Source organism: Meriones unguiculatus, chromosome 19, assembly GCF_030254825.1.
Source record: "Meriones unguiculatus strain TT.TT164.6M chromosome 19, Bangor_MerUng_6.1, whole genome shotgun sequence".
Classification (NCBI taxonomy): Eukaryota; Metazoa; Chordata; class Mammalia; order Rodentia; family Muridae; genus Meriones; species Meriones unguiculatus.
The window spans coordinates 59,403,181-59,425,085 of record NC_083366.1 but is presented as its reverse complement, the minus strand read 5'-3'; the positions used below and the strand labels follow the sequence as shown (position 1 = coordinate 59,425,085).

General features: G+C 42.9%; 1 long non-coding RNA gene across 2 annotated transcripts in view; it reads right to left on the bottom strand.

The window, feature by feature from the left end:
* Window positions 1–1,080: 1,080 nt before the first annotated feature.
* LOC132649191 (uncharacterized) overlaps window positions 1,081–21,905 on the bottom strand; it is a 57,282-nt gene continuing 36,457 nt past the window's right edge. Inside the window, exons 5-6 of one of the 2 annotated variants that reach the window (XR_009587634.1) lie at window positions 20,794–20,883; window positions 1,081–1,513 (exon numbers count right to left, since the gene is read on the bottom strand). This is a non-coding gene — a long non-coding RNA (uncharacterized LOC132649191). Of the gene's footprint in view, window positions 1,514–7,144; window positions 15,304–20,793; window positions 20,884–21,905 lie in introns of those variants that run through there. The other variant, XR_009587633.1, reaches the window with a different exon arrangement.

Below are 21,905 nucleotides of genomic sequence, written 5' to 3'. Positions count from 1 at the left end.
ATTGCTGAGAGGAATGTTGTGGGATTGGGAAGACAAAGTGGAGAACCAAGAGGAGGCAGTCCATGTAGGTGAAGGGGTCCCAAAGTACAGATTGTGCTAGAAGGTCTCTGGTTAACTTGGTGAAGAAGATGGGTATTGGCCTAGCCTGAGGATCTTAAGACAAGGTAGAGAGAGGTTCTGTAACAGTCACACAGGGGACAGGACTCAGGATGGGTGAGCACAAACAACAGAGCACTAAGCGCCTGCCACAGCCAAGTGCTAGCTGGCTTGGTATGAGCTTGTGGTACCCTGGTCTCAACTTTATGGGTCTTCTTTGTTAATACCTTTCCTCACTGCTGTGATGACTTACCCAACACAAGCAATGTAAGGAAGAAGGGTTTATTGGGGTTCATGGTTGATGAGGGTACAGCCCACTGTTGAAGGGAAGGCATGGTGGTAGGAAGCATGAGGTGGTGCCATTATGGCCACAGTCAGGAAGCAGAGACAGATGAATCCCGCTGCTCCTTAGCCTTCTTCTCTTCCTCTTTTATATTCACTGTGGGACTCCAGCCCATAAATGATGCTCCCAGTTCTTCCCTCCTCAATTAACTTTCTCAGAAAGGCCTTCACTCACACCCAGAGCTGCGTGTCCTAGTTGATTCTAAACCTGATTGAACTGACAGTGAACATTTTCCTTTTTTTAAAAAAAGTTGTGTTTTGGGATTCAAGTGCTCAGAATGTGGAGTGGGTAAGAAAAGCTGTGAAGGGGAAGTATGGTTGCTGACAACAGTGGTGCTTGCACAGCTCAACACAAGGTCTAAAGAATTGGGGAAGATGGGAGATGCGAAGAGAGCTTTCTGGACTAGTGGATCCTGTGTGGACACAGAATTGGCCTTATGCTGATGATGTCCTGAGGAGATTTTTGTGTCCTGAAGTTATAAGAAAGAAGAACATTAGGCGTTTGCTCTGATAGCATCTCTCCATTAAGGAAATAGTAAACAGCAGCATGAGAAATGGCATTGATAAAATAACTTATGCAGAACAAACCATAGAACAAAACCAGCCCTTATGTTTGTTTGAATTCTTAATGCTTTCTGTCCAAATCCCCATTGGTTAAAATTTGGATGGATTTTTACATAGGTTGAAAGAGCAGGGATGATACTGAGTTTGGAAAATCAGCTCCATTATTTTCTGTTTGAGAGATCTTGGAAAATGATCACATATTTTCCCCTTGATTTTTTTCCCCTCATTTATATGATGGGAATGACAGCACCTTTCTGATGGGGCTTGTGTGGTGGTTTGAATAAGAATGGCCCCACATAGGCTCATAGATTTAAATTCTTGGTCACCAGGCAGTAACACTATTAGCAGGTGTGGCCTTGTTGGAGGAAGTATGTCACTGGGGTGGGCTTTGAGGTTTCAGAAGCTCAAGCCAGGCACAGAGGCTCTCTCTCTTCCTGCTGTTTGCAGATCCAGATGTAGAACTCTCAGCTACTTCTCCAGCACCAGGTCTGCGTACATGCCACCATGCTCCCTGCCATGACGACAGTGGATTAAACCTTTGAAACTGTAAACCAGCCCCAGTTAAATGCTTTCCTTTGTAAGAGTTGCAGTGGTCATGGAGTCTCTTCACAACAATAGAACACTGACTAGGACAGGTTTGCTGTGAAGAACAACATTTGGTACCACACATAGGGACTGCTGTTATTTCAAGTGAGGGTTCTTAGGACTCTTGCCAGTGATCAGCTTTGCCCCTCTTCCCACACACCTCACCCTCCTCTTTCTCATCCTTCACTTACTTACAAAGTATGATGCCTTGGAATCATGGCAAAGAGTATGGAGTGCTGAGCCCTGTTAGTCAGAAGTAAGCTAATATTTTCTTATGTGTCAATTGCATTACTTTTAAGCACAGTAAGGGCAGTTAACCCATGGTGACATGGGGCCATTGGTCAGGTTTTACTTGTCCTTTGAGGCTAGCTGAGTTCTTTTGCTCCTCGATAGTCTTGGCCTTGATGACATTCTCCTTTTACATAGACTGCGTTGGGCTTGCTGTGTGCTGACTAATGTGGCCATCCACTGGGGCAGATGTTGGCAGCGCTGACTGGAGGCCCCAAGCATGGATGAATGTAATGCTGCGGGAGGGTGTGAGGTGCTTCCTAAGCTGAACAATGGGTTTCTGAGCTGTGCTTCCAAACCTAACTCACATCTGTGAAATATCCCAGAGAATATGAAACGAGTGATGGCAGGATACATGTTCAGATATATATGGAAGGTTTTAAAAAAGAGGGAAAAAAATCCCCATAAGGTCTGTCTTACCTTTTACTTTTATATTGAAAACAATTCTAGTCCTCTGGTTACATATTTTCTTGTGTTCATTTGACAGCTATGACAGCTCTTCTTCAGTACTTATATAAAATGGTCAGTTCCTTAGTTTCTTGACAAATTTTTAGCTTCTTGGCATAGGGCATAGGACATAGGGCATAGGCATTTGGCCAAGACTTTCTCTAACTTAGTTTGCCCAAAGCATAGTGAAGCCTTCATGGTTGATGCCAAAAAGTCATGCTTCATTGTTCATTTCATGTTTTTGCCTGTGTCTCTTAGTTCTTTACTTCACTGATACAATATTTAGGAACACAGATTAACATTAAAAATGGATCTCAGGGGCTAGAGATGGCTTAGTGGCTGTGAGCACTGTTCTTGCAGAGGATTCAAGTTCAATTCCTAGAAATTACACTGGATGGCTCACTACTGCCTGCAACTTTAGTTCCAGGAGTTCCCCTAGCCTCTGAGGCAATATCCGAGATCCCAGTGATTAGGACATGAAGACAGGGAGACCAGGTACTTAAGGCCACCTTAGCGACACAGCAAGTTCAAGGCCATCTTGGGCCACTAGGGAGACCACTCAAAATCGATAAAGGTCTAGGGAGGCACTTAACAGTAGAGTGCTTATCTAGCCAGATTGAGACTCTGGCATTGGTTAAATGCCCATGCAAAACAAACAAACAAACAAAAAACCAAAACAAACAAACAAACAACAAACAAACAAACAAAAAAAACGAAACAAAACCCAACCAACCAACAGAACAAACAAACAAAAACTCAAACCAAACAACAAAAAGGAAAGAAAAGAAAGAAGCAAATAAAACAAACATAAAATTTTGTTATACATATAGGTCATCAAACTTCATCACTGATAGAACTCGAACATTTTCCTATCACACTATATGTTGGTGCTTATATATAGGAAGTAGAAAAATAAGATAGTCTATAAAAATCAATATAAGGGGCTCAGTGGCTAATTATACTTGTTGTTCATGCAGAGGACCCAAGTTTTGTTTCCAGCACCCATGTATGGGTGGTTCACGACCACCTATGAGTTCATTCTAAGATTCTGACTCCCTCTTCTGGCCTCTTCAGTCACCCATACATATATGTGGTGTGCCTACAGACAAACACGCATACACATAAATAAAGATAAGTGAGAGGGGTTTTAGTTCCATTCCCTGTTTGCTTTGCCTTTCATTATCCAAATGTTTCCTTCAGAACTCAGGAACCAAATGGAGTTAGATAAACCTGTCACTCTCTGAAATCTCAATCCTTGTTTTCTGAAACCCAGGAATCAATTATACAGATAAATACATACATGCACACATACATACGTACAAACCTAATTTTTCCTCTCCAACCCCATTGTCAAAACATTCAATGACCAGAACTCAAGAAGCAAGTACATTTAGCAAATGAGGATACTTCTTTTTGATTATTAGAGGACCTTAATTTATTGTAGAAAATCATCAAAGCACAGAAAAGAATAGAGTGACTCATGTTAGGGGACCATACTGAGTATTAACTTTCTGTTAATGGCTGGTGTCTGGGAGCTGGACATACTTCATTCTTCCTTTGTCTCTTCATTTCCCTCTTTATCATCCTCTCTTCAGAAACAATGACTTTTTTTTTTTTCCCCAAATCGTTGGTTGGTAGGTCTGAATGTTGTGTGAATGCCTGCTTATAGCTGGCCAGCATGCCTGCGTGGGATTGTCTCATCTGCTGTACTTGAATTTGGATTTGGTGGCCAGCGACCTGCTGCTTTTTGCAGGCACTGGAGGCCCATCTACTAGCCTGATTTTTCAAGGGGACGTTTGGAGACATACCATCTGTGAGAGTGAGCAATCAGTCATTGGCAGTAAGACATCTCCCTGCCGATGGGCAAGGCTAAGAAGATGTATTCGAGATTCTGCTGGAAATCAAAGCATAAGAAAAGTCAGAAGAGAAACCGATGCAGAACCGATGGCACACACTGACTTTTAAAAAAAAAATACATATATTTCTCCAAGTTCTCAAAATGTGACCTCCGCTGCTGCCTGGTGTCCAACTGAGTGTGGGAGCAAAACAAAGCCAGATGCGGCTGCTTGGCTCCAAAGTTACATGGCTGGTTTCCCTCCTGCACTTATTTTCTCTAAATGGGCTTCTTCAGTTTCATCCACACTGCTGCTCGGGGATTCAGCCAGGATCGAAGAAGCAGGAAATAGAGAATTGGGTTGAATGCTCGGCAATATAGCCGCCGGCAAAGGCAGCCGCAATCCAATAGGTCTGCTGGTTTCCAGTGTCTAACCGCAAACGCTCATCAAGGTGGTGACTCCCTCCAAAGCAGCTGTGTCCAGATGTTTCCCTCATCTCACGTTCCACAGGGTAGCGTCAACTCTGAGAGCTGTTGTGTTCCCTGTTAGGCATCAGGCCCCTCGTGGGACTTTTGTAATGCACCCTTTCTGAACTTACGAACCTGCTGACCGAGGAGGCAGGGAGCACCCATGTGTGACTATTCCAGCAGCAGGCGATCTTGCTCCTGGCAGAAACAGAACTTGGCTTCAGCTCTATGCGCCCTCCCTGTTGCCATCGGCAGACTGGATAGTCACGCACATGGCACAGCAAAGCCGTGTTAGCTACTTTCCTGGTTGGTCATGGTGACCAAGTTCTTGAGCAGAATCCACCCAGGGCAGAAAGGGTTGCTTCTGGCTCACAAATTGAGAAGGTCTAGTATCCCAGGGCAGGAAAGCATGGTGGCAGGTGTCTCCATGGTAGGAGAAGCCTGGAGCCAAGATTCCTCACATCTGGCTGGATTAGGAAGTAGACATAAATGTTGGAGCTTGGCCGGCTTCCTCCTCTCTCCTTTTCCTTGCCTTGGGACTCCAGTCTGTGGGGTGGTGCTACCCAGTTTAGGATGGATCTTGCCTCCTCGGTTAAATCTTTCTGGAGATGTCCTCACTGACATGGCCAGAGGTCAACCTCCTCAGTGATTTCAATTCGGTCAAGTTGACACTCAAAATGAACCATCGCAGACACAGAGTACAACTGAGCACTCACTGGAAGCCATTAAAGGTGAGCCTCTGACTGCCCAGAAGCCTGTCTTGCATGGAGCTGTGTAAGCTCAGGACACTCTCAAGTCCTTATGTGTGCGTGGCCTAGACTGGTGACAGAAACCCAATGACTAGGGGAGCTTACCACCCCGCTGAGGCCAGAACCCTGGCTCTATAAACCCCCAAGGGGGTCTTCCACTGAGATTTAATTTAATTTTTAAGTCTTGGCAAATGGGATGCCGTATGTTTGTGCAGACTTGCACCATTTAAAAGGTTCTTGCAGTTTAGATCTTGCGTGTAATTTGTTATATTAGCTTTGGGCAAAAATATTTGCTTTTCGGTCCTTTGTGGTTGGAGTTCTTTCTCAGCACTGACCTGGCGTGTTAGAGGAGGCAGTGCTGTGGAAAGTAGCCACGGGGATGGGGGGTTGGGGAGGACGTTGGAGAGAGCCCTAGCAGTAAAGCTTGTTGCTAATGGCAGCTTGCAGACTGTAGGAGCAGGCACGTGATTTTCCTGGCTCGCTTGGTGCTTCTTGTGTATCTTGGATATTACCCTGTTGAGATCAGGAAACTGAAACAGCTTGGATGAAGCATTTTAAACTCAGATGCAGGTTGGGAATTTTTTTTTTTTTTTTCTCCTGATCCATTAGATTAAGTAAGTGTGCCGTTTGGATTTTCTTGTTGTTGTTTAAAGCGAAATTCACCCTGTTGTGTGTGTCCCAGCAATATAAAGTTTGGTCATCTTTGAGATGAACAGATCCACAAGGAGTTTTTGGCTGTCTTCTTGGATTCTAAACCGCTTAGTAGCACGTGATGTGCTATCACTAACTGGACTTACTCCTGTCTCTGTGGTGAGAGGAATGGGGCAGACATCATGCCCCATCCTATTAACGGGATAGCTCCGATACAGAAAACGAGATCCCGTCCTTCCCCATCATTCTTGGCCCAGTCATGGAAAATTCTAGAAATAGCTCAAAATTTTGTTTATTTATTTCACAATGCTAGGGATCATATTCAGGGTCCAGTGAATGTTAAAATGCAACCCCAAGTCTTCATCCCCAGCTTAGTTCATAACTTTTTCTTTTGTGGTTGTTTTTTTGTTTGTTTGTTTGTTTGGTTGCTTGGTTTGGTTTGGTTTTGAGGCAAAGTTTCTCTGTGTCCCCCTGGCTTTTCTGGATCTTGCTCTGTAGAACAGGCTGTACTTGAACTCAGAACTTCTTTGCCTGTCTCTGCCTCTCAGTGCTGGAACTAAAGGTATGTGCCACCATGCCCGGCTGAATTAATGAGCTTTGAATTGTGCCTTTTTTTTTCTCTCTCTTTCTCTGAGTAGCATGACAAAATCTGAAGCCCCTCCACTGTGCCCTGCCTTAGACAGGGACTATCCTTCATTCAGTGTATCCGCTCTGTGTGTGCTACTTGCCCAGTTGCCATGGTAGCTGTCTCTGTCATCACATCTGCACTTTCCGTGCTGCTATGCATGTATTCAAATGAGTCTTGTTTTACTTAATGTTCCCAGAGCACAAGGTAGTGATGTCGGTAATTCAGATACACTGGAGTTTCCTTCCAGAGGAAACTGAGAGTGCAGTAAAATGTTTGGGGGAAGATGAGGTCACCGTGACTCAAGGTGATCTTTCTCTCAGGATAAGTGTAACTTACTTCTTCTATGGTACATCTTGTGGGGGTACCTGGGTATCCCAGGAATAGCCTTGAAGTTAAGTAGCAGCACCTGCTCTTGTCTCCTGCCCAGCATCAACCTCAGAGACAATACTTCCAGACAACATCACAAAATGCTCTATGGCTAGGTTTGGCCAATAAGAATAACTGTAGAGGAAGGGAGAAGCTAAAGTATTCCTTCTAGCTAGACGACACACGGAGAGCCAATGTGGCCCTCGTGAGCAATCCTGCCTGCCAGGACACCTCTGCCTTGGGCCTGGTAGTAAAACCTTCTCTTATTTTCTCAGCCTAGGTAAGAGAGCAGCTTCTTGGCAGTGCTTATGTGAGGGTTGATTTGAGCTCCATATGGGTTCATACACCTCACAACTGTTTGCATCTATGGTACATATCAACAAATGTTTTGATATTTGCATGAACTGTGCATTGTGAAACCAAGCTCATTAACAGATACATGTCCTCACATGCTAAGATTTTTGTTAGTTTGTGTCTTATCTTTTCTACCACCTTTGCTGCAAGAGTGCCATGTATGAGAGACTGGCTGGTATTGCCTTATTTATTGCCCCTGAAAGGGGGCAATGACTTTTCCAAAGTCACCAACTTCTGGTGGGGAGGGCAAACAGAAGAGACATTTCACAGTGTGTGCAGATAAATACTATGGCACCTTATTTACTGTAACATACAACATTGATTGGACGCATAAAAATTGAAGTATCGATTACCCAGTGAGCCTTCTCATTGCCTGGCCTTTGTCTTCAAGCAGACATTTTATATTGAGTGGACAGAAACCTTAATTAAGTAATTCAACTCATGTTCATTGATTGTTACTAAGGGCAAGGCTTAATGCTTAGTGCTTTGGGAAGGACACATGTATAGAGAATGACACATATCCTTAAGACCTTCTTTCTCAAGGAAGAAGTAGGACATATCAATGTCAGGCTTGTGATGCTTACGCTACAACACTGTAGTCTCTACCGGACGGATGCAAGTAAAGTGTTCCCTCTGCATAGGAAAGGAGAAAGCAGAACTAGACAAAATTCCATGGTGTGAGTGACATTTAATTAGACTAAAAAGTACAGATATTTGACACGGACTGCTGGTGGGAATGAATTAGGATCAGAGGCAAGTAAGGACCGGGCCTGTCTCACCACCCAAGCTTAAGACACCTGATCTTCCATCTTCATTAGTTCATTTTTAACATAGCTTTCAACATAACTAATTGAGGATGAAGTTAAAGCATTTGAAACCTATCTTTTATTGATTAACAACTCATAAAGGCATTTTTATTCTCTCAATAACAGAGGCTTATAAATACCTATCATGAAGCTTGCAAAAGTTTTGTCAGTCTCAGGTCAGCTATCTAAATGACCCGAACACAGGGATATTGTGGATTTTTGCTTATGGGTTCCATATGCTTTTCTTTCAGTTTCTCCACAACTGTGGTTTTTCTACCACCACCAACCAGAGTCCCAGATATTTATTGCAAGGATGTTTATTAATGGCTGTGGATTAAGGCCCTTTAAAAATAATTTTGAGGGGTAGGAGAGACAGCTCAGTAGCACTTGCTGCTCTTGAGACCAGGGTTGAGTTCCTAGTACCCACATGGCCACTCACACCCATCTGTAACTCCAGTTTCAGGGACTCATTGCCCTCTTCTGGCCCCCACAGGTACTGCATGCATGTGGTATGCAGACAAACCTACAGGTAAACTCCCATACACATAAAATAAAAGTAGACAGAGTTTATTATTATTATTATTATTATTATTATTATTATTATTATTAAGGGCTTTAAAAAACATCTGTTGACATTCTGATTTGCATTTATTCTTTTTATTGCTGTTGTTGTGATTAGTTCTTCTTCTTCTGAGATAGGGTCTCTCATAGTCCCTGCGTAGCCCACACTGGCCTTGAATTCACAGGGATCTATCTCTACCTTGTGAATCCTAGTATTAAATATATGTTGATATTTGAAAATAAAATCTTCAGGTTTTTCTTCTCTTTTCTTTTCCCTTCTAAACGTTCAGTGGAAGCTTGCCACTTCTGTAGTGTTTGCTTGGGTTTTAATATTTCTGGCATCCTGCAGTGCACTGTTTCTTCCTGAGAACGTTTTGCTGAATTTTCAGTGATTCAACAGTTGGTTTAGTTGGAGCCTCAGGTTGTGTTGCACACAGCCACGTCACAAGGCATAAGGAAAGAGCAAGACGCCTTGAATGCGGAAAGCACACAGGGCTTTAGGCCCAGTGCTTTTGAGGATGTTAACATCTCTGCGAGTTCAAAGCCAGTTTGGTTTACACAGCAAGTTACGTTCTAGTAAGGGCTACATAACGAGACCCTGTCTGGAAAAAAAAAAAAAAAGATACAAATGAAGAAAGCAAATGAGGTTAGAGGCTGAGGTTTCTCCTCATTTCAACCTCACTGTGTTGAAATGTTCCTACTTTATTCAGGGAGCCCTACTTCCCTTAAGTACCAGAGATTGGATGAAAACTAGGTTAATCTGGATATAAAATATTGGATAAGCTTAATTCATTTAAAAACTAAAAACGCATCACAATAGCCCAATAGCTTAAATCCCTGCAGGCAGCCAGAATGCGGAGCCTTCGAAACACTGTACTTGAGTTGAGGGTGGATCAGATTAGAATACACTTTATACATGCATGAAATTTTAAAAGAATAAGTAAAGATATTATTTAAGAATATGCTTGCAGCATTTTTGGTACACCTTAACCTTTTGGAGAAAAATATGAAAGAAGGCACAAAATTATCCAGATGTTATTTCCTCCAGAAAAATCCATAAAAATCCTTAAAAAAAAAAATTCTCCCGCAATTCCTTTGTTTGTGGCTGACTAAACACTATTCTGTGAGGAAGATGCAATTCTTTGGTATAAATATTCATCACTTCTATATATTAGGGTTAAAGAACTCAAACATTTACAGGAAATTAAATCCTATTTTCATTAAGGCCCTCTGTTCAGAATTCTTACAGTAGGTAGCTCTGACATTTAAATTGGAATTCACTTCCTTTCTTCATTTTGTTGACCAAAGTAATACTGGGAAAATACAGGAATCACCTGTATTACGGACATGATGCCTCTCTGTAGCCAAGTACACTCCACTCCTCTCCAAAGCCCGGAGGATGGAATATTTGCCTCCTGTTATGGCCACTGGGTTTAATTCCTGTTGGGATACTAGGTTTTTATTATTGTTGTTTTTCTCCCCCCAATTAAATTTCCATTAACTTTTTGCCTCTGTGTCATTAGACACTAATTCTTAGGTGCTGCCAAGATGAAAGAATAAAAGGGACTATCTGATCCGTGCATCGTGGTGCTGACAACTGAAATGTGGCAGTGACGACTTTCTAACCTGGGAGACAGGGTACAGAGGGGACAGGTCTCTCCCCCCGGCTCTGACTGACCATGGCTAAGGAGTAACGGCAGCTGCAGCAGCGAAGGAAGGCAATTCGGAAGGCAGTGTCGGAGCTGCAGAGGCATCCGGGATTCTAAGCGCAAGGGTGGGAGAAGGCGCTTGGCAGACAGAGCAGGCTTTGGGAAGACTGAAACCCCGAAAGAAAGGAAGCCTGAAGAACGCTCAGGTTAGAGAGGAGATGGAGGGTGTTGGCTGGTCGGAACAAGCTACAATGGATGGGGAATGACCAGTCCTTTCAGTATGGGGAAATGCGAAGAAAAAAAAAATTAGTTAGCTTAAGGACAACCCTTCTTGGCCGATGGAAGTTATTTTAGATGAGCAACAGTGTGTAAAATATTTAGAAGACTGAACAGCTGAGAGTTACTAAAGGGAATCACAAATTTAAACAATAGAACTAAGAAAAGTTGAAGACTGAGAACAGAGGCCATTTGTTAAATAGCTTCTTATTGCTGAAACAAAATATTTGACATAGTCTAAGTATAAAAAAAAATATTTATTTTGCCTTGCAGTTTTGCAGGTTTTCGTTGTTTTGGGTGGCCTTTGTTGCTTTGGAAGGTGATGGAGAACCAGCACATCACAGCAGAAATCATGGGTCTACAAGGTCCATTCCACTCATGGCCAGGTACCAAAAGGAAAGGTGTAGGGAGAGACCCGAATCCCACAGTTCCCTGTGAGGATTCTGACAGACCAGAACTCCCCAGTAGGCTCTGTTTCTGGAAGGTTCCACAACTCCGAAAGAATGCCACACACTGGGGACTGAGCCTTTGGGGACAGTTAAGATAGAAACTATACAGGAAGTACAGTAAATTCTGCAAGCAGGAAAAGGACTAACCAAACAAGACCCCAGGCTTGTTTGCTGATTGATCGTGTATGTGCAATTAGCAACTGATACTCAAAGAGGGCGAATCTGAAAAGGTTTCCAAGGAAGTGTCTGTATTCTCTCAGGTTTTCATGAAAATAACATCAAGTGAGGCTCAGTTTGGTGGCACATGACAGGCTAAGTCAGAGGGTTGTTAGTTCAAAGCCAGCATGGACCACAGAGTGAGATTTCATCTAAAAATAAACAAGCAGAAAGAAAAGAAGAGAGGGGAGAGCCTTTTTAGGGTTTCATTACACAAATGAGCCCTGACATAGAAATTTTCACTTGTTTATTTTTGTAAGCAGAGGCAGGGGCAGGCAAGATGGCTCAGCAGGTTAAGGGACCCTGCCGCCGCCCTCCGAGCTCTTGATGGTCTGAGATCCACCCCCAGGACAAACATGTTGGAAGGAGAGAACTGCCCTTGAAAGTTGCTGTCTGATTGCCACCTGTGAGCTGTGGCACACGTGTGCACAAACACATACACAGTAAAGAAAATGTAATAATCTTTTCTTTCTTTCTTTCTTTCTTTCTTTTTTTTTTTTGTATTGTTTTCAAGACAGAGTTTCTCTGTGTAGCTGTAGTTGTCCTGGACTTGATTTGTAGACCAGGCTGACTTTGAACTCACAGAGATGTGCCTACCTCTACCTCCTTGAGTGCTGGGATTACAGGCATAAATAATGTATTTAAAAGATGTATTTTTATGTGTATGAATGTATTTGCCTGAATGCGTGTATGTGCAAACATGGGCATGCCTAGTACCTGCAGAGGCCAGGAGAGGACACCAGATCCCCTGGAACTGGAGTTATGATGGTTGTGCGTGAGCAAGGGAGTGCTGGGCCTCAAACCCAGGTCCTCTGGAAGAACAGTCAGTGCTCTTAATTACTGAGCCATCTCTTCAGGTCTCCCTTTTCCCCAACGTTTTTAAGTAGACGGAAAAGACAAAAAGGTAATTTATTCACTGGGGGCTTGTCTGTCTCTGCATTTGGGGTGATAAAATTGAAACATCATTCCATATTTTACCTGAGAATACAAATAAAAATGATGTTTATACATACATTTTTACACAAATGCTGATACTTACACACTATATGAATATTTATGTGTAAGGTGGGGTTGGCTTTTAAACACCTATAATAAGGTATAATATTTATTGAGCTCTTGGCATTCCCTGCTCTGTTTGTTTTAAACACAAGCCATTCATTACTGTAAATGATCCACACTTGAGTTACTCTCTGCAATTATTCTATTCAGGGATTCTCTGTCTCTCCATATTCTACAGACTAGAAAACAAAAGCACAGAGGTTGGGGAGTGGTTACAAAGGGTTAGTGGGAGCCCAGCTGGGTCCGGCAAGCAGGCAGCCCCACAACAGAGCTTGCATTTGAAAACAGGTCACCCCAGAACGGGGTTAATAGTGACAAAATTACATCTGGATTATGTTTGGCATTCCTGTCTGAATTGTAGCTTTGCCTGATGTTCTAAGATTGTTTTCTTTGAAATGGTGGGGCCCAACTCAACGATAGGGTAGGGAGGCTGACAATCCAGGAGGGACCAGAGCAGGGAGGCTGGTGGTCCAGGAGGGATAGAGTAGGGGGTTGGTGGTCGAAGAGGGACTGTCGCTTATTTTACTGCAGTACAGAAACCTTATCACTTTCCAGAAAGATGCAAATCATCATTTGAAGATAAGATAGGCTTATCTCAGAGATGTTCTTCTTGATTCTCAACTTTAGCTCCTGTGTCATGTGCTTCTGTATGTTGTGGAATCTGCTTTGCAGAGAATCTTTACTTCTGTCTAGGAGTCGACGGAGTGAAGGGGTTTCTGGCCTCTGGCTGCCTCTTCTCCGGTGTAGGTGCTAGGGTCTTGGAGAAACCAGGCTCTGCTAAGGTGTTGTGTTGGTTTGCAATACATTTGGCCCTAAGAAACATGAAATCTAACTCATGGTAGCTTAAACAAGCAAGGAGCAGTCTGGAGAGAGGCAGCCGTTAATACTGGTTTGGCAGTGTGTAGTCATCAGAGTCCAGACTCCGCCAGACTCTTGGGCTTCCTCTGCTGTTTATGACATGGCAGCTGCAGTTGTTCAGGCTACAGTGCAGGGACCAGGTGGCATGGCTGCTCCCCCAGCGTGCATGTGAAGTCTCGTAAGGACCCAGCGTGTTGGCGTTCCTCCTCAACCTTCTGAGCGCTAGAGGACCTGGTTGAGCTTGTTGCAAAGTGAGTTGGGGACATGGCTTGGATTGCAAGGGAGAAAAGTGTTGGATGTGGGAGCAGAGGGATAATCTCGTGAGTCCTCCCCACTATGTCTCCATAGCTTTTATGATCTAAAGCGTTACAGAAATGGGAAGTAAATGAGATAACTTTTAAGCTCATGCAGGGCATCTTCTAATGGGACTGCATATGTGCCTTATTTTTCTTTTACAACCCTATATCTTAAGCATTGTAAAATCTTATTTTAAGTATTTATTTTTATTGTAATAAAGAAATGTCTTTTTAAGCAATTCATTTGTTATCCAAGTAAGTGATCTTGAGATCCAACGATTTTTTTTTTGCGGCACTCCAGTTGTTCAGGCAGTATCTGCTTCTCTGATTCACAGAGGGAACTCAGATAAAATGGCCTTTTGCCTGGGACTTTTAAAAAGTTGCTAGTCACCATCTACTCCCCAGCACATCTTCTTGGAAATGCAAAAGAAGTGAAAGTGAAATTTCATTGCCTAGTTTCAAACCAAAAGATGAACACATCAGAAATCTTGTGTTTACAAATTCAGCTGAACTGGCGCAGTGGTGCATGCCTGTAATCCCAGCATTCAGGAGGCAGAGGCAGGCAGATTGCTGTGAGTTCGAGGCCAGCCTGGTTTACAAAGCGAATCCAGGACAGCCAACACTACACAGAGAAACCCTGTTTCGAAAAACAAAAGCAAAACAAAACAGAAAATTCAGTTTATAAGAGGATAAGTTAAAGCAAATTATGGGAAAAGAAATAGAGAATACTTAAACCCACAGTGGCTGATAATGGCCTTTCTTTTGGAGGTATGTTATAGGTCAAAGGCCCACATAATCTGTTTTGTGTCCAGAAACCATTTGAAAGTAAAGGCAGGCAATTAAAAAATAGTCCCAGCATGATCGACCTCAGCTATCCCAATTCAGGCAGAGCGGGGGGATAGTTAACATAACTGGACATGGTTTCAATCAGAACTCAGAAACAATGGATTTGGTAGTTACACATAACTTTCATTATTTATGTTATGTTTTTTCTGAAGTGTTTAATTTGTTTTATATGTATGATTGTTTTATATGTATAATTTGAAAAGTCAGTAAGAATTCTGTTTTGTCTTTTGAAACATTGGTCTCATAGAGCGCAGGCTGGCCTCAAATTTCTGATCTTCCTGCCTCTGTCTCCCAAGTGCTAGGATTTTAGGTGTGCACCACCAGCAATAAGGGTTTTAATTTAACTTTTAATATCTTTACACATATGTGATGTGTGTGTATGTGTATATGTATATGCGTGTGTGTGTGTGTGTGTGAGACTATGTTTGTATTTGTATATGTGTGTTATGTGCTTGTTGTGTCTGTGTGTGAGTACAGATGCGGCACATTATTCGCATGGAGGTCGAAAGAGAACCTTACGTATCGGTCTTTGCCTTCTACCTTTGAGGCAAGGTTTCTAGATGTTCACTTTTGAGTACACCAGGTTAGCTGCTCCCAAGCTCCAGAAGGTTCTCCTGTCTCCCCCTTCCGCCTCCCTTCAGGAGGGCTGGGATCATAGCTGTGCACCACTGTGCCCCACTTCACATGGGTTCTGGCCATCCAAACGCAGTCCTCACGCTTGCAAGGAGATATTTGTTCACTGAGCCACAGGTCAGAGATCGCTAACGAGTCTGAATGATGTAAGACTTGCATTTAAAAACAGTCAGAGAGGAGAAGCCGTCTCGATCGATGCGGCTACCTGACCTGTTGGTGTAGCTTCCGTACAGTAATTCAATCTTAGTCATGCTTTCAACTTGAGCGATACGAATGTAGAACCTGTGTCATAATCACAATCACCTTTAATCTGTGTGCGCCATAAAGTAATACCTCTTAACCCACTTTAACATTCTTTACTTCTTTAAGGACAGATGACAAAAAACCCAGATCTTGGGTTTGCTATCTGGTGAGCTTGAGCTCATGCCTAAGTCTCTCTTCTTGTATCGTCGTTTTGAGTATTGTATCTTTACTGTTTGAAAGATGTGCTTAAACCCCCCTCCTTTCCTCTCTCCCTCCTTTCCTCCATTCCTCCCAACCTCCTTCCCTTTCTTCTTCCCTTCCTCTGACAGTCCTGCCTCTCATTGATTTTTGGAGACAAGGTCTCTCGCTGTATCTCAGGCTGACCTTGAACTCACAGAAGTCTTCCTGCGTTAGCCTTTCGAGTCCTCAAATTACAAACATACGATATTCCTAACTGTGCTTCAGCAATCATGATTCAGTGCCAAATTTATTTCCAAAGGAATGCGCCTCTAATTTTATAATGGTATCAATGAGAAATGAGGGGTTTATGGAATTTTGCTTCACTGCCAACTCTGTGGGAGAGGTGTGAAGAGTTGAAAGTCGAGGATTTGAAGACAGAAACAAAAGGCAGCTGTGCTGTTTCCTGTATGAGGTATTGGAAGGTAGCGAAGATCCTAAAAGGATCTCCCAAGCCCTGGGCTTTGCCACAATGCAGTTTATTGTAAAGTAGATGTGCCATGAGACAGGAAACATCCCCCACACACCTACAAAATAAGTTGAGCCTTTGCTTAAGTCCCGTGGGTGATCTAACTAGTAACGACAACACCATGTGAAACCATCATGAGACCGCCATGTAATGTTTTTCTTTTTCTGCATTTTTATATGAAATAAAAAAAAAAAATTCCAGGCCAAATTATCCAGCACTAAAATAAAGATGCCAGAAATAAATGGCAGCTGTTTAACCATGTACAGCAACACCATACAACAGTTCAGGGCTGGAGGCGAGGATGAATTATGCTGATAGGCTGTGAAGTGGCACGTTATTTGTGCCTTTTCTTCCAGCCATCATTCTTGCCTTCTCCATTACCCACTCGTTTTTAAATGATTCAACTGAAAAATGCAAAACAGCTCAATCCATTCATTTTCTTTATGTGCCCTTAAAATAAAACATCAGAGCTGTAATTTGCTAATCATATTTCATCACTCGTGACAATCACTGCATCCAGTTATGGTTGGGGAAGTTGCTAAGCGTCTGCTTGGCTGTCATTGTATGAGGAAGGCCCGTTTTGGCAACAGAAGAATGTGTGGACAACAGCCATACATAGCATCATAGATTCTACACCAAAATGTAGGGCCCAGGAGAGATTTGTCTAATCCTACAGCGGCTCTTCATTTCTTTATGTCAGTAATGTATATTATTAACCTAGATGTTCAAACAGTAGATTAATCCCTCCAGTTGGATGAAAGCCATGTGAGTTGCATAAAAAGAAAGCTCTTCCTTTTTTGGTGGTTCTAATTTCATTGGGAAATATGTCTATTGGTGTATCCATTGTGTTTCTCACTTCTGTGAGCAAAAAAACTGGTGTGGTGCAACTAAGGGAGGAAGGGTTTATTTTGCCCGGTCTGAGTGTCAGTCCATCTTGGCAGGAAAGGCACAGCAGCAGGAGGCTGCCTGCTTACATCAAGAGGGATGGCAGCAAAAAGAGAGAGAGAGAGAGAGAGAGAGAGAGAGAGAGAGAGAGAGAGAGATCAATGCTGGCTTGGAAGGCTTCTCCCTTTGTGCCCTTTTACTCAGTAAGGTCCCTGGGATGGTGCCACCAGCATTCAGGGTGGGTCTTTTCTCCTCAGCTGAACCTTTTTGAATCTTCTAACAGATGTGTGCAGAGGTGTCTCCTCCAGGTGACTGATTACGAGTTCAGTCAAGTTGTCAGCTTAATTAACCATCGCAGTCAGTGACTTCAGCAATGGTCCAATTGACTGGCACCATTGCCAAGTAGTCACTCTGCTCGACCTCTGATTAGTGTGTAAGGATGTATTTGAGCTCTAAAAATCCATTATTTTATTCAGAAGGCCGTCGTGTTTATGAACCTCGCCGTTTTACGGCAGGTATCAAAAGGCATCATGCATTGCATTTGACTTCTCAGCAATCTAAAGGGGTGGCCGTCAGTACGTCAGTGTTGTGGGGGGGGGCGGGGAAGGTAAAGCTAAGAGGTGCTCAAGCCAATTGGTAAGTCCAACAACTAACCAGAAGTTGAGTCAGGATCACTGCCAGGTAACTGATTTCAAATTCAGTATTGTTTTTCCTCAGACCGCGTTGCTATTTCTCAGTAAGACTAAGAAGCCTTCAGGGATGGCTTATAGATTCAAAAGTGCTTGTCAGATGTAAACGAAAGGTGAGTTAACAAGTACAAAAATGTACCTGATCTCAGAGTCTTGAGGTCAACAAGAAGTCTGTGTCTCATTCCTTGGTTCTTGCTAAAAAAGATGAGCTCTTAAGAGTGGGCTATTCAAATGGCTTCTTTCTAGGGTTTCATGCTTGGCTTTTCCCAACTGTCTGTGTGATTATTGGTATGTGAAACCCTTTTTGCCTCTACTGTGAGTGGAAAATTCACCTTATTAAATACAGATGATTATGGAGAAATTGTTTCTGATCCTAACTTTATTGTGTAGATCATCATGTTAGGCTGATTCAGAATCTTCTAAATCCTCTTCACTTCCTTCTTCCTCTACCTTCTATAAACTTTTATTCATATGTCATGAGACGTGGCCTGCATATATGACAGTGATCCCATAAGATTATATCACTGGGTGGAGTGATATATAAACCTCAGAAACTTTTTAACAGTATCTGTGTCATCAAATGATACGTGATAGGGATAGTAAAGATGATAGAATAAATGAAAGCGTGATGTTCTAGTCAGTTTTCCACCACTATGAAAAATACCCAACGACGCTAAGATTTCAAGGGGGAAAGGTCTTTTTTGGCATACAGGTATGGATGTATGCCATGTATGCCAGGTATGTATGTATACAGCAGTCCAAGGCTGCTTGGACTCATTGCCTTTGGGCCTATGGTGAGGCCCTGCCCCATGGCAGGAGCACATGACTGGCAACAGTCCATACCATTAGCAACCAAAGGGGGAGAGGCAGGAAGCGGCTGCAGTACCAGTCTCTCCTTCAGCTACATGCTCCCAAAGGTTTAATCTGCTCCACCAGGTCCACCGTTTCATAACGGTACCATCTGCTGGTACTGTTCAGAGCAAACCTTCACACGTGGCTCTTTGGACGACATGCAAGGCCCAAGCGGCAGCAGGTGAGCACTTTCTGATGGGAGGCCCTTTCGGTAGCATCTCTGGGGATGCCAATTTGCTTCCTGATGTACCTGGGCGTGTGTCGTGTCTTTGTTCCATCTTGCAGAGTGACTGTGCCAGCTCACTCTGCCCCTCTAGGCTTTCATAGAGGTCACTTTTTTAGAGGTTCCCCTGTGAGGATGACCTGGGATGGTGGTGCAGATTACAGCCATGGGCGGACATCAAAATGCTCTATACCCTTGCGGGGATGGGCTTCTGTCCTGTCTGCCTTGGGGACAGTCAATCTGTGGATATTTGCTTTCCATCAAGTCACTTTAAACATATAAACGTTAAATGGTATTTGGGTGTCAGACTGTTGGAGGGATTCTAGTATTAACGACAGTGGACAATGGGTGTGAAAATTCTTGTGTTGACATGACTGGACTCACTTCTATGCTCTTTCAGTACTCTCCCGAGTTCACCTCTTAGAATCGTCAGTATCTGTTTACAGTTCTGTTTTCCCTCTTTAAGAATATGGAGCCATTGTCTGTGTCAAAATGTTACATATTTGCATGTGATAGGTGCTTAATAAATGCCTGATAATAATGGGCAATATTTACCTAGCATTTACTACTTGTCAGTGCCTTCCTAATACTGACTCTTTTCATCAACAAGTGATCTTCCTGTCATTGGAGAGGGACCCATAGTTCAGGGGTGTTGAGTCCCGGGCTGAGGTCATGAAGCTGTGGAGTATCTGGGTCTTCCCACTTGACATTTCTACTTTCAAGTAAGACATTAGCATCCATTATATAAAAGTTGGATAAGAAAAAGGAAAAAATACCTAAGAAAGAAATGTTATTTCCTTTATATATATAAACAGAATTCAGCTATGTAGAAATAAATATATTTGGCACTTTTCATCCTGTGGGTGGTATTTTTATGGCGGAATTTTTACTGTAATGAATTCATAGCTCCTTTTTATTTTAGCATATCATAATCATTTTAATGATAAAAATATCCTTACATAAATGGATGGATTATTATTTGCCCAAACATCCTTCCATAATTGGACACTGTATTTTTCCTTCCAGTTTTAACTGATTCTGTAATTAACATTTTCAGCCATAAATCTTTTGTGCATATTATATTTCTGTGTGGTTTTCAGAAGAGGATATTATTGATATTTTTGATGCACATAGCCAAAATGCTGTCTACAGAGCTGAGATTAATTTATACCCCACCAGCAGGGGCCGAGCAGGCTTAGACATGGAGAGAGGTTTGGAAGAAAGCCTGTGTTCTGCCTGAGGAGAAGACAGAACCAGGAAGCAGGATTTAGGCAGTGCTGGCCTTTCACACCCCGGCTCTGTAACACCCAGGCTCTTTAGAGGCTTAGAAGTCGGTGTAACAGGCTGCCCAAAGCAGAAGTGGGTTCGTCTGTCTCCGGCTGCACATCCATTTTGGTCTAAGTACCGGAACTGATCCAGTCTTGCTAAGTGTGGGAAGTCATTAGACTTTAGCTCAACTTTGGGGTGATGTCAGATCAAAGAATAATAAGGTACCTTTCAAAGAAAGAGAATGCCATCCGGAAAATATTCTTAGAATCACCCCGTGCCCCACCCTGCCACACACACACACACACACACACACACACACACAGACACACAGACAAGCACAGACATGTGGACATACTGACATACTCAGACATACAGATATGGCAGTATAGAGAAGTCGTGCCGGTTTGAGAACAATTTAAAAATCAACCTCTCAAGGAAATTTACTTGGCCATTTTTTTTCCTGGGTTTTCTGGGCTCACATTGTTAGCTTTGGCATGCTGCAGTGATTTTTTTAGGCCTCCTGCTGCAGCCTTTTCATTAATACCTGGGAGGCTGCCTAGCCTATGGCACTCCAGTATATGGATTAGAAATTAGAAATATATAATTTTCAGGTGTCTAACTTCATATCTTGGAAGACTCTAGTTTTAATTACCTAAGAGAAGCATTTTCTCATCTCTGCCTTCACCTTAGATTTCAGGGTTGTGGGTTGGGTTTCTTCATCCCTTTCAGCCCTCTGTTTTCCTTTCTTTAGCAATTATATCTTAACTGCAGGGCACCCAGATTTCCCTTCCAATACTTTCAGGGGCTCTCCATTTTTATTATTTGTCTTTGCAATAACTATATTCACTTGTTTTTAACTCTTGGGCTTTTCTTTTAAAACCCAGCCAGCAAGCACACTCGCTTACCTCCTTCATTAACCAGGCGTCTGCCTATGTCAGAGCAGCAGTCCTGGTCACACAGAAGCACAGCAATGGAAACTGCAGCAAAATCGCCCCCTGTAACAGAAAGAATCTGTATTCACCGAGGGGAGATGACCAGCAGGTATGGGAAAACCTGCCTCTGGGCAGACAACTCTATAATCAGCATCATGGGTTTGGAATTAGAGAAACTTAAATTGGAGGGCTAGCTGCTGGCTCCACTTAACAGCCCATGAGCTTGGCAACATTCCCTGAGTCTTCAGTTACATCATCTGCAAAATGGGGATAATGCCATGTATCCTGTCGGGCGGTTGGAAGGATTAAAACAGATAAATTATAGAAACTATTCAGTGCAAGGCTTGGTCTAGGTGTGCTGGGAGTAGAGGTTACAATTACTTCAATCGTTATTTTTTTCATCATTATTATTAATTTGACTTGCAGATTTTCTCACATGGCTTATCTTAGACAGTATGTTTGTAAATGCAGCTTCCGTTTTTGTGATAGTGATGACAGATGAAAGTGAGGAGAACTCTTTCCCCAGCAGCCTGTTAATGTGGTGATGAGAGTCCCATGTTCCACGTAGGTCTTGAACTCGCTGTTGTTTGGAAAACAGCATTTTCCTTTCCTCCTCCAGCAGTGTTTGACTGTGGCATTAGCTGATTCCTCTATGGAAAGGGAGTGACACGGAGACTCCACAGTGCGTATTGGTGGAGAAGAACACAACTCAGACATAAATATGTATCCGGTGTGAGATGTGTGGCTGAAGCCAGTGCTTGGAGCTGCTGGCCAGACGCAGGGCTGAGAGCTGTAGCTCCCTTCCCTACATGCTCACAGATGGCACCCAGCGTAAAAACCGTAAAATATGAATAACTGGAGAAGGGGGCTTTCACGAAGACACACTGGGTTGACATGTGCTGGGCCATGTTAACTGCAGTTCTGTAGGACATAATTTGAGGCATATATTATCAAAAACGCTGGCCCCAAATCTATGGCATGCTTGATTCAAATCGACCATTGCAGTCTAATGTGTCTCCTTGAATTTTACCTTCCATTGCTCTAGTTCCCTTGCACAATTCTTCTCCCTTGCCCTTTTCTCCCTT